Below are 13,806 nucleotides of genomic sequence, written 5' to 3' on the forward strand. Positions count from 1 at the left end.
TTGTGTTTGCTTACATAAGCTAAATAAATGTTTTATGAATTCACAGGTTAATGAAAAGTTTGATGTTTTTTAAAGGACTGCATTGGATATTAGAATTCAATAAACTGTTTTTCTGGTCACTGAGATGTGCCGGTGCCAGGGCCAAAGGAGCAGCATTTACTTCCCAATAAACAGCTAAATACAAGGTTTTACATTATTTTATGACATTGGTTCTACTAACAAATTGACTGCAGAGGTCTTCCTGCACTTGACTGGTTGAAGTGCTTGCCTAGTTCCTAGGCTCCTATTGAAATCCATATCTATGCATGCCACTGTTACTGGGCCTTGGGCATAGATACACCCAAGTTCTTCAGCTATAGCAGCTATGCCTAACAAAAATCTGTTGTTAGTTTGACAGCTGGGTTCCACTCTATGTATAACAAAAACACATTCAGTGATCCCTAGTTATTTACATGATGCAGAACTTTGTGCTCTCCCTCCACCAGAAGAGAGGTATGCCATGGCGGAGAAAGTTCTACAACCTCTACCCAGTCAGGGAAGCGCTCAGAGTGAAAAGGATTCCTCTTTACAAGTCTTCTCCTGCTTGCCACCTGCTCTTATGCAGGTGAAGATATAAATATCACTCGTGTGTCACAAAATTTCTGCTGGTCTCTCCCCAGGATCTTACTCAGAGCCCATAGCAGAGGGATGGCTGGGACAAGGGGTGGGCAGGAGGGTAGGTACCTTGGGTATTGTGTGAGAGGAGAGGCTTTGCAGGTTGATAGGAGTGGTGACAGCAGCATCTCACTACTACTATCATCTTAGCACTGGACATGAGATACCAAATGTGGAGGAGAGAGCTTAGAAGAGAAGTGGGCCATGCTCTCTCCCCTCTCCAGCTCCTCCCCTGCCACTGTAGTGCTATTGGAATGTCAAATTTGGACTGTACAATGTTTGCTTATCCTCCCCCTATCTCCTCACTCCTATCCCAGCAGCAAAGAATGTGGGGAGGCAGCGGGTAAGTAAACACTCCGCACTGCACAGTCCTGATTTAAAAGCCAGTGGTGTTTCGGACACCCCAATCCCATGCCCCTGCTGCAGCAGTGCACATCTCTCCTGCCGGCTGCCTCTCAAAAGAGGAAATTATATTTACTTGCAAACACCTGGAAGAAAAAGCAAACTACACCAGTGACCTTGGGTAGATTTGTGCTAGTGGGAGTGATTTGGGGGGAATTGTGCTAGGGGGAGAGGATTTGTGCTAGGAGGGGAAATTGGGGGGGGGGGGATTTGTGCTAGGAGGGTAGATTTGAGAGGATTTGTGCTGGGAGAGGGAATTTTTGAGGCCGGGTGGGGGGGTAATTTGTACTCACAAGGGACATTTTAAAGAGTAGAGGATTTGTGTTAGGCAGGGGGGATTTTTGGGGGTGTGGATTTGATCTGGGAGGGAAAGAAGTTTAGTTTGGTGAGAATTTTAGCTTAGGGGTGTGAGCATATAGATTAGTGCTTGATTTATTTTTTTGAGGGGAGGAGGGAGGGGATTTTTGCTGATACGTGATGCTCACACATCGTGGGCAGGAGGGGCGCAATTTGTCCTTGCACTGAGCAGAGGACACATTAGTCTTATGCTAGGCTCCCCCATAAAGTTAAAACTAAAGGGAGGAACTTGCCCTAAAAACAATTCCACCCAAATTAAATAAGCAAAAAATTTGAACTGCACAGAAATCACACAATGGCAGACTAACACTATGCTACATGCAAGAAATTGGCTGGTCCCTGCAATTGCAGAAAAAGATGCAGTTTCTAGAACTGGGATTTCCAGCAGGTTGCACCAAATCAAAGAGTGGATGTTCTTCTGAAATCATTAATTGATCCCTGAGCGAACCAACCTTTTTTGAAAATTGGCTATTTACATTCATCACCAATTCACACATAGAGGCATTTACAGGAAACTGGAGACTGGGACAGAGTATTGCCTTCCTGACTAAGCTAGTAAGGGGTTCAAAGGACTCCTTTACACAATTTACTGTATGACTGCGAATATCACCATGGTTCCACAGAATTTTTTGAGCAACAGATTTAGTGATATTCACTATCACTAGCTACAGTGCTGTCAGAGTAAACTTTAATATGTAGACTTATATAAATATAGAACTTCTGTATATGTTCCCCCTGGATACTTGCTTCTGGCTCATGCAAAAGCACATTTTACCACAGGCATAAAACACTACTAATTAGGATGTAGACCTACTGCCTGCAGTCGTTATTGAAAGAAAATTGGTTGACTTGTATGATCCACTGTCATCTTTCATACTTGCTAAATTTTATATTTGGGTTTTACACTTTTTCTGCCACAGATGTAAGGGTTACGCCAAAGCAGAACTGCTTGCAGAAAGCCAGCTCAGCTTTTCAAAGGCTGTAAGCTCAAATCTGCTTCCGTGACTATGAAATTACACCCAAGTTGTGCCCGGTACCTTGCTTTCATGTGAATGAATGTGATTGGTGGATAACAAGCCAAGTCCACAAAATCCATAACTGTGACAGCTCCTGGACAAGGTGTGTGAATGTTAACAGGCAGCCAAATGGCTTCCGATCCCTTACAAAAGTCTACATCTAGTGTCCCTCTTCAGCCCCTTCCCTGTGCTACAAATCCTAAATTGACCTTCTGCACATTTAAGCCCTTTAGCTGGGTACACATGGATTGAAATTCAGCCAGTTCAGCAAGGACCAGCTGAATTTCAATCTGTGTGTAGACTTCCCTGTTCGACAGAAGCAGATTGTTAGATCAGCTTCTGTTGAACAGACCTGCTTGAAAATTCTCATTCAATCAGCTGCTGCATCCAATTGGCTGCAGTGTTGATCATTGTGTATTCTAACAATGGGGACTTCCCCCATTGGATGCAGGGATCTGGTCTTTTTTTTTTTTTTATTCAGTCAGCTGTCACTTTTGAATAACAGGGATTCTTGGTTCAAATATATTGTTGTATATACATGTTCAAGCTGGCCAGCTGCGTTAAAGTGATCACACTCTGGCCAGTCTCTACCTCCAGGGCCACTGATAAGGCATTACAGTCAGCCCTCCTGTACTAGGCCCAGGCCCCATCAGTTTGAAAAGGGGGCCCAGGCACCTGCTGAGCAAGAGTGCCAGCTGTATTACCTTATTGCAGACACTAATCCTCTTCTGCCTTCCACTGCAATGTTGCCAGCTTCTTTTCTGCTCCCTCCCTTCAGCTGTGCTGCAGGGGGATCTGCGCTAGCATCAGTGCCCCCATCCCTCTGCTTTCTGAGCCCCCTGTGTACCCCTTTTCAGCTTGGCCAGCTTCCTTCCTCTTCTCGTGGCAGCTGCTGTGGGCACACACGTTTATGGGGGGCCATATAATAATTATTTTAGTGTAATAATATTATTATTACACTAAATTATTATTATTACTTAATTATTATTATGAATCTAATATTTTCTGGGGCGGTGGGGAGAGCGAGCCAGGCCCAGTCAGGTAGGCAGTATGGGTCCCATGATTTCTAACAGCAGCCCTGCCTACCTCACTGTGCAAAATGGCGAATACTTACTTGCTTATAGCATAGTTTTGTGGATATATATTGCTAATATGTGGAAGACAGTCAGGCTCCATGCACACCCAGGCGATTTGAATTTCGCAAACAAAAGGGAACTTCTTTTGGGCAGCATGTGTCCTGCAATTTTGTTTGTGCGATTTTGCCTCGACTTGTCACACAACAATCGAGCCAAAATGATTCCGCATTTGGGGTGCCAACGAGAAATAATGGCATCACAAACTCCTCTCAAGTTTTGTCATGGTCAGAATCGCAGTGATTCCACCTGCCCGCGATTCAAATCCCCTAGGTGTGAATGGAGTCTAACAGTTGGAGGAGAGCTACAGATCCAAATCCAAATAGCTCATATGTATAAAAGACATGAGGAACTAAAGGGGTGACCACATTCTAACACAAAAAATTCTGAATAAACCCTCTGCACACTGTACATATATCTAGCAAACTTTTTCAAAAGAAGCTCTAGGTCCTGTCGATCTTCATGTCCTGAGCAGCTTCATTTTCCATTGTGCAAGCCCATTGTTTGCTTCAGCAATAAGTGAGCTTAGAGGCTAAAAGGGGCAACTAGTTCTATTTATACAGTATAATCTAGCAACCGAAAGGCTGTCAATCGCATTAACAATATCCTTGCACCAGCTTCAGTGACCTTCTCTGTGGAAATGATCTGGCACCACAGAATCTCTACCCAGTTGTGATATATTTTCCCCCAGCTTGCGATGCTGTCCTATGAATGATACTTTCATGTTGGTGAGCAGGGGCTTTCACTGATCTCTAGTTCAGTGAACATTTCTGGCTTTAGTATGGTGCTGGGCAGCAGCAGAAGAGCATCCCTCTCCCACTCAAGAGTGGATCCAGAAGCTAGTTTCGGTAGGGCATTGCCAGAAAGAAGGGGTTTCTTACAGTATTTAACACATTATACAGTCCTAACCTTGTTTAAAACAGTAACACGTCTATCATTCCAGATTAGATTATTACATTAGAGCGCTACAGCACACCTCTCCAGCAGCTCTTAGCAGTGTTGCCAACCTATCAGACTGAAATTAACTGACACGACGCTCACAATTTACTGGCCCCAGCCAAGTTTTTACTGGCATTTTCCAAAAGTTACAAATTTGCAGTTTTAAGTGCTAATTTAAATACTTAAGCTACAAACAAGTACAATATGCAATTAGCAATCTGATTTATGATCTGATGTCCAACTGGAGAGATTTACCCTTAATTTCTGTTCCATAACCATCACAGAAAGTGATCCACTAGGATCACCAGAATTCATAAACCCAATTCTAAAAACCTCTTGTCTCCATCTCTCCATCCCTTCCTGCCTCCATTCCCTCCTTCACCTCCTTTTTCCATCCCTCCTTCACCTCCTTTTTCCATCCCTCCATCACCTCCTGTCTCCATCACTCCTTCACCTCCTGTCTTTATCCCTCCTTTACCTCCTGTCTCCATCCCTCCTTCACCTCCTGCCTCCATTCCTCCTTCACCTCCTGCTTCCTTCACCTCCTGTCTCCATCCCTCCAACACCTACTGTCTCCATCGCCTCATGTCTCCATCGCTCCTTCACCTCTTGTCTCCATCCCTCCTGTCTCCATCCCTCCTTCACCTCCAGTCTTCATCCCTCCTTCACCTCCTGTCTCCATCCTTCCTTCTTCCCTCCTTCATCTCCTGTCTCCATCACTACATCACCTCCTGTCTCCATCCCTCCATAACCTCCTGTCTTCATCCCTCCATCACCTTCATCACCTCCATCACCTCCTGTCCCCATCCCTCCATCACCTCCTGTCTCCTTCCCTCCTTCACCTCTTGCCTCCTTCACCTCCTGCCTCCTTTTCCTCCTGTCTCCATCCCTCCAACACCTCCTGTCTCTATCACCTCCTGTCTCCATCCCTCCTTCACCTCCTGTCTCCATCCCTCCTTTACCTCCTGCCTCCATCCCTCCTTCACCTCTTGCCTCCTTCACCTCCTGCCTCCTTCTTCTCCATCCCTCTGTTGTAGGTCCCTCCAACCTCTTCACCCTCCATCACTTTTATCCCTCTGTTACTCTAACTCTCCCTTCTTTCACCTTTCTATAACTCCAGCCTTTTATCTCTTGCTCCATCCCTTCCTCCATCATACTGTTCATCCAACAATCCTTGTGCCCTATATCCCTCCACCATTTCTACTCGCAATTACCTTTATCCCTCTATTATTCTGTCTCTCCCTCTTTCTTTCCATAATTCTATCCCTCCATTACACCATCCCTCTATCATTTGCTCCATCACTTCATTTATGTCTCTCTGACCATCCCCCCCATGCCTCGCTCCATCCCTTCATCCCTCTGTCTCTCTGTCACCCAATCTATACTGCCATCCTTTATTCACTTCTTATTCTTTTCATCTCTGTCCATCTCCTTACCCCATCACTCCACCACTCCGTTTTTCCATTATTAATAAATAAAAATACTCCAGAGCACTTCCACATCAAATGTTCTCACTACTTACTCAGATAAATAAATAAAAATAAATAAATAAATATATATATATATATATATATATATATATATATATATATATATATATATATATATATATATATATATACTGTATATATATATATAATAAAAACCTTAAGACCATCAAACACAATAAATAATCAACTATATAATGATTATACACATTATGCAGACACACTGTACAAACACACCATATACACCTGCACTTTTCTTTTACAAAAGAATTTTATTGCAAACAAAACATTTGACAAATTAGTTCAACAATGAGATAGTTACATCAGATATGGCATAAGGAAGAGCTCCCAACAAAGGGATACAAAAAGAATGTTACATAATTTCCTAATGCAGTATGTGTACTGATTAAAGTCCTGAGTCCTTGATGCAGAAAGCTTGATATTCCAGATTGTGATGGATGATGAATTATAACATAAACACCAAAACTTATTTATGGAGGACACAAGGCAGTGCAACAAGTTGAAAGCGAATATTTATGTAAAGAAGTATATGATATACTAATAAAAAGATGTGATCATTGTAACCATCCTCACCAGAACCACGCCTGGCGGCCTGGTCGGCTGTAAGAGCTGTTATACATAAAAGGAGAACTGAAGGGAAAGCTAGAATGTAGGAGGAGATAAAGAAGAAGAGACAAGAGGAGAGGGGATAGAAGGGGGGAGTCTGACGGGGTAAGCAATGGAGGATCACTCAAAAGAGAAGCCTGTTATTGAATCTGGAAGGTTGGACATAGGATTTCTATGGTTGCCAGACCCTGAGGAATTTGTCGTGGATGCCCGAAGCAAAGGCCGTCAGTTTCTCATTAATCATGATATCATTCATACGATTCTTAACTGCTTCAAAACTAAGCACTGGGGTTTTCCAAGCCTTTGCAATGGTCAACTTAGTTGCAGTGAAGAGATGCAAAGCCAATTGGGGCTCCAGGCAAAGCAGTTCTGAAATTGGTCTATAAAGGAGGGTCTCGTAAGTGTCCCTTTTGAGGTTGGTGTGGAATATGTTACGAAGAAGGTTAAAAAACCCTGACCCATATTCTACATACCTTAGGACATGCTAACCAAATATGAGCCATGGTTCCTTCCTGAGGGCATCCCCGGAAGCAAAGAGGGAAATAAGATGGGATGAATCAGACCAGTCTAGCTGGTGTATAGTACCACCTACATAACACTTTGTAGGCATTCTCCAATATTATGACATTCTTGGAGCTTTTTGAGAGGGCTATTGTCATGAACTGCCAATCCTCTGGGTCTACCCGCCTTCCCAGATCTTTCTCCCACTGAAAATGATAGGGTCGCAACGGGGGTGTTCTAAAGGATATAATTGATGAGTAAAGTCGTTATATTAACCCTGTGGAATGGGTTGGGCTCTGCAAAGGCTTTTAAAAGGAGTCAACGTGTATGGTGTGGGTCAGGGTTTTATGATTTGTTGGAGGAAGTGCCTGAGTTGAAGGTATCTGTAATGTTCTCGCAAAGGAATATCATGGGGAGATCTAAGGGCTTCAAAAGTTATTATGTTCATGGGGGTGAACAAGGAGTGAAGATACATTAATCCGTTCTCCAGGAGAATTGCTTAGGATTTTCACAACTGGGGTAAATAATGGGTAATGGATAAGATGAAGTATTGGGAAATGAGGGGGAAATCAGGCCTGCCGGAAATTTGATGGAATCCCACAAGCAAAGAGAATGGGTTAAACATGGTCCTAGTCTGGTCGGGTGATGTATAGGAGAGAGCCAGGGCAGGGAGGAAATGGGTATATTGTGAGAATCTACCAGGTCAATAGTGGCCCATAATGGCAGTTGGTAGGTTTCATGAAGGTGAGACAATGGGGCAATATTTGCCGTCGTGTAATAGGCTTGTAAGTTGAGGACCAGAAAGCCGGCAATAATCCTACGAGCATATAAGACCTGCTTATTAATTCAAGGGCGTGTGGAACCCCAGATGAAATTCAAAACTTTTCACTGATGAATACGCAAGATGTGCGAGGGGATTGGGACTGGCAATACTCGAAAGAAATATAGTAATTTCAGGAGGTAACACATACGAACTGCCGCGATCCTGCCAAACCATGATAATGGAAAATGAGACTAAGAGGAGAGCATGTCAGTCAATTTCTAAAAAGAGGTGGGAAGTTGGTCTGATATAGTCCTTCATACTTGGGGGTGAACCGAATTTCTAAATAGGGCAAGGAAGAAAGCCATTGAAATGAAAAAGGCTATTTTGAAGGAGTCCAGTTCGGAAGGTGAGAGGTTAACTGACATTGCTTTAGACTTGGTAGGGTTAAAGTGCAGGCCTGAAAGGGAAGCAAAAGTGTCTAAAAGGGCTAGTGAGTTGGGTAGAGAAAATCTAGGTGATGTCAGGGTCATTAAAATGTTCTTGGCAAATAAGGAAATCCTATGGGTTGAACCCACAACTTCAATGCCTCTTAAATCAGGATGAGAGCGGACTGCCTCCGCCAAGTGTTCCCAGGCTAGAATGAATAGGAGCCATGAGAGCCCTGACGAGTACCCCTCCCAATGGGGAAGAGAGAAAATTCAAACCCATAATATTTAATTTTAGCCTAGGGGGAGTTGTACAACGCCACCAGCCACGTTAAAAAGAAGTGCCAAAGCTATAATGGCATAGCTATAAGATAAGGCCATGCCAGAGTGTTAAATGCCTTCTTCACACCCAGTGATAAAAGCATCATTTACAGAGAGCCATGGTGGGCAAGGTGTTGTAACTGTATAATTCGGAATAAAGGAATTCAGACGATTGGCCAGAATTTTGGAGAGAATTTTCATGTCAATATTGATAAGAGAAATGGGCCTAAAATTGGCCCAGGAAGAGTGATCCTGGTCGGGTTTTGGTAACATAACTATGTTAGCAGTCAGAAGATCGGGCGAGAGATTCTGACCATTTTTTACTGAATTGTACATAGCTGTCTGGGAGCCAATGCATCCACCAGCTTTCTATAATAAAGCGCCATGAAGCCACCCAGACCCGTCCTTTTGCCAAATTTTAGTTCCTTGATACAGTGCAGAACCTCAGATTACTGAATATAAAGGTCCATAAGAGCCGTAGGTGCTGTGGATAACGTGGCTATTGAAGAGCATTGTAGGAAGCTATCTATGTCCTGATTATTCGCAAGATTGTGGGCCTAGTATAAAGTGGCGAGTCTATGACAAAATATTTTCCAATATTCGGACAGGATTGCTGGTAAGAACATTATGGCGGGTACGTAAAGTGATAGGAGTGGGTTTGGGAGAAAAAGTACGTAACCTATTGGCCAACATCGCATTTGGTTTGTTTACTTTGGCATACCAATTCTGCCTTATCAGTAAGGCATAGGTTTAGTTCTGTATAAGACTGGTCCAAGAGTTTACGGTTAGTGGGAGTAGGAGATTGTTTAAATGTGGTAGAGAGGGATTCTAAGCGGGATTCTAATTTCTGTTGTAACTGTTGGCGTTCTCTTTTGCATTTTATGGCCAGTTGGATGATGTGTCCACTAAGTATTGCTTTATATGCCACCCAGAGATTCACAGGAGAGGAAACTGAGGCAGAGTTAAGGCAGAAATATTCAGTGTCGGGTCAGCCTGCAACAACCACCTGACAACCCCAAAGGGTAAAAATAGTGGTATTGGGAATAGTGCAACACTGAAAAGTGCTGAACGATTTGGCTCATGCGTCGCCCATCGTGACCAAGGGTGACCAGATCATGGTCCAAAATCTATATAAAACAATAACAAAAAGTGATAAGAACAATATATCTGGAGGTAAGTCCCTGTTTTGTATTTGTTTTTTTGTTTTGTTTTTGTTTTCCCCTTTAAATTATATACCTATCTCACACTTGCAGTGAGAGAAATTAAGTAGATCAGTAGCCATATTGAGCAACGAAGGGCACACCGACTTAAACAGAAAAACATCATGCAGTCATCGCACCAAATGCGGGTCACACCCATCTAGGCCTGCCACCTCTCAAATTGGGCAGCCTAGGGACCCGCATGTAAATTCAAAGCATTCTATGTACTTTCATCTAAAGTATAACAATAACATAAGTAGAATACCATTGGTGTGGCACAGAACAGCCATACGGTAATAGGACAGGATATGTCTCTTCTAATGCCAAAATACCAGAAACAAATGGTAGGAAGCCTGAGGGGAAGCCCAGGCTTATGTGGAGGTGTTTGACCCTCGTCCTATGGGGACAACCTTGAAACATTGGGCTTGGAGGGAGCGGAGGGCCTGAGAGCCTTGCCCACATACCTGAGATGATTGATGATGAGGGGAGGTGGAGATGACCTAGGTCGAGATGTTGAGGAAGGTGATTCTGTTTGGGAGGGTGGAAGATCCAGTTGCAATTCCTGGAATTGGTGTCGCAGGTCAGGCAGTGTGGAGGCTTGGAACTGGCATCCTTGGTAAGAAAAGGAGAGTTTAAAGGGGAACCCCAATCTGTACTTGATACCAACCATGGGTTTGCAGGATATGTAGGTATGATTTCAAGGTCCGCAATTTGGCGATCGTGACCGGGGAAAGTTCTGCGAACAATTGGAGGTAGTTGTTCTGAAAGGAGCGCTCAGAACGTTCTCTATCTGCTTGCAAAAGTCTCTCTTTAGTGTGGTAATAGTGAAATTTTATAATGACATCTCTTGGAGGGCTGTCTGTGGGTTTAGGTGCAAGGTATCTATGAATGCAGTCGAATTCCAGGCTCTCAAGTGGAATCTCCGGAGCCAATTCCCAAATTTGTTATGGCCTCAGGGATCCCACTGATTTGGCGGTTATCCCTATGGGCCCTGTTTTCAGAATCCTCCAGTTTATCATGTAAACTTTCAAGCTCAGCATTGAGCTCATCCACTTCATCCTCATGGCCCTCCAGCACTGTGGTGGCCAAATCCATTCTTTGTTCTAGTTGATTTATGCGCTGGCCTAGCTCTTTAAGGGCCCCCATGAGATCAGAGGACCACTTGACCTCCGCAAGATTTACCCCCCTTCATGACCAGGCCATTTTTTACAATACAGAACTGCGTTACTTTAACTGACAATTGCGCAATCATGCAACACTGTACCAAAATTAAATTTATGTAATTTTTTTGCCACAAATAGAATTTTTCTTTGGTGGTATCTGATCATCTCTGCAAAAAAAAATAACAAAAAGTTTGAGAAAAAAACATATTTTTTACTTTCTACTATAAAACACATCCAATAAAATAAAAATATTCATAAATTTAGGCCAATATGTATTCTACTACATTTTTGGTAAAACAAAATTCCAAAAAGGAAATATTGATTGGTTTACGTGAATGTTATAGCATCTACAAACTATGGGATATATTTATGATTTTTTTTTTTAATACTATCCTGTGCATGCTTGGGTATAACCGCGCACAAGTGGGCGCGATCGTGTGCATGCAGTAATGCACAGGTGTAGGCACAGTAATCTGCACATATATGGTGGCTTTTGGTGACAGATTCTTTGGATGCACCTGTATTCAGTAAAGGCCTATTACAGAATCCTAATTTAGAAGCGACTTTTAGTTGGTAGGTGTAGTACATGTTTTTAATTATTGCGCCAATGTTAATTTTTTTTTTTTATTTATTTGCACAGTCTACAACATAACATTTTATAATACATGATATTGCACAGTTCCCCATCATATTATAGTCTTGTCTCTCCCCTCATCTTTCGTGGTTTCGGGGGGGTTTTGGGAACTGCAGCATACTGGCACACCGAGTCCTCCTTGGTTTGGGACTGTGAGGTACTCAGGGATCCATGTATCTTTCCTCCCTGTGTATTAATGTACTAATGACAGCAATTAGCGACTTACAGCAGGACTGCAATATTGCGAGCGACTTTTGACTCTTTGCCTGGAACCAGTGACACCAGTACAGTGTATCAGTGCTAATTGTACCAATAGGCAACAACAAGAGAAAGGCGCACCAACCTTGTGCATTACCACTAAAAAGTTTATTAAAATCGAGATAAGTAGCATACATTATACTCACAAACAAAAGATGTATACATGCATGTAGGAAATATAAACCAATCGCCTCCAGAACACTTCTCTACTGCTGGGTGGCGTGATAGCGTCCACAATGACCTGGCTTTATGCTTTTTGAGGGAGAACCCTCTTCCTCAGAGCTAAAAATGCAAAACAGGTATGCCAAGACAAGTCATTGTGGACGCCATCACGCCATCCAGCAGTAGGGAAGTGTTCTGGAGGCGATTGGTTCCTATTTCCTACATGCATGTATACATCTTACGTTTGTGAGTATAATGTATGCTACCTATCTTGATTTTAATAAACTTTTTAGTGGTAATGCACAAGGTCGGTGTTCTCTTCTCTTGTTGTTGTCTTTCAGTGTTTTTGGATAGCCTTGGTCCTGAGGGGGCAGCAAGACCGCCTTATCTGAAAGACTATTCAGACCACTCACCTTCCCGCATACCACTTGAGTGCAGGAGAGATACTGTTTTCTAAATGTACTAATGCTGTACTAATGACACTGGCTGGGAAGGGGTTAACATTTAGGGTGATCAAGGGGTTAACTGTGTGCCTAGCCAGTGTTTAAGTGTACTGTATGTGCTGCTTTTACTAGGGAAAGTGATGGATTCTAGTCTCTACGTTGCAGAAACACAGAATTCATTCCTTCCCCCTGTGAGAACTAAGATAAGTCTTGTTTACAAAGGCATATCATAGTCCTCGACGATCGGAGGGTGCCGGAAGACGTAGAGTGCCCGCCACCCGCAGATTGGCTTCTGCTGGGAATTGTCACAGCAGAAGTGACCTGCCAGTGGAGCAGGCAGAATTCCGGAATCACGTATATATACACTAGGTGATCCGACGCACAGCTTCTGCCCTGCAGCAGTAAAACTAGGGACAGTGGTTAAATAAATAGCGTTTCTAGTTTGTGCTGCTCATATACAGTTAAGGGATGTGCAAAGTATTGTGACCTACAGCAGCAAACCCAAATCATCTGTGCTGACTACAGTGAACTTTTAATGGGCTCCTGCACTTTTACATATCTTCAATGCACTTTTGTCTGCCTTACCAATTGTATTAAATCTAAATACAAAACTCTTCTGAGAAACCTTATTTTAGATTGTTTGAATGGCTGTTCAACCTTTTTTGTATGTTACTGGTATGTATTGTTATGTTTTACTCCTAGCAGATAATTAGATATAGTGAGCTATAGCTGTTTCGTGAAGCTGTCATGATTTGAACAGCTCAGCTAATATTTTTGACTGTGTTTGAGGTTTTGAGAACAGGCAGTCTTGAATTTGGTAAATGTAGTTCAAGGTCGAGGTCAGGGAACAGGAGGGTATACAAAGTGAGATTATAAATTGTTTTAAAACAATAACCCTATGTGTTTTTCTTCATTTCATTAACTTTACAGTTGTGAAGTGGCGTTATTGAAAAAACAGTCAGTACTTCTCCAAGTCATAAAAGTTCACTTGTAGACTTTATTGCTGCGGGAATTTCTAAGGGGAACTCTGAAATCTGAGCCTGCACTGTACACTGGATGCCAAGATTCTTTCATGTGTTGCTGAAAGACCTTAGCTCAAGTTCAGACTCTAAGCAATAATGCCATACATTGCACATTGCACCTACCAATTTTTTACAGCAGCAGACAGTATATAGAAAGGGTATATCTATATCAAAAGTGTAAAAAGAACTATTTTATGGAACTTATTTTAATAATTAAAGAACACAATTACATTACATCTTTCTTTTTTTGCTTGTACTTAAAAGCATGCATACATACAAATTCCCCTTTTTTTTCTACCT

The sequence above is a fragment of the Pelophylax lessonae genome (genome assembly GCF_965119305.1).
Source record: "Pelophylax lessonae genome assembly, chromosome: 5".
Lineage (NCBI taxonomy): Eukaryota > Metazoa > Chordata > Amphibia > Anura > Ranidae > Pelophylax > Pelophylax lessonae.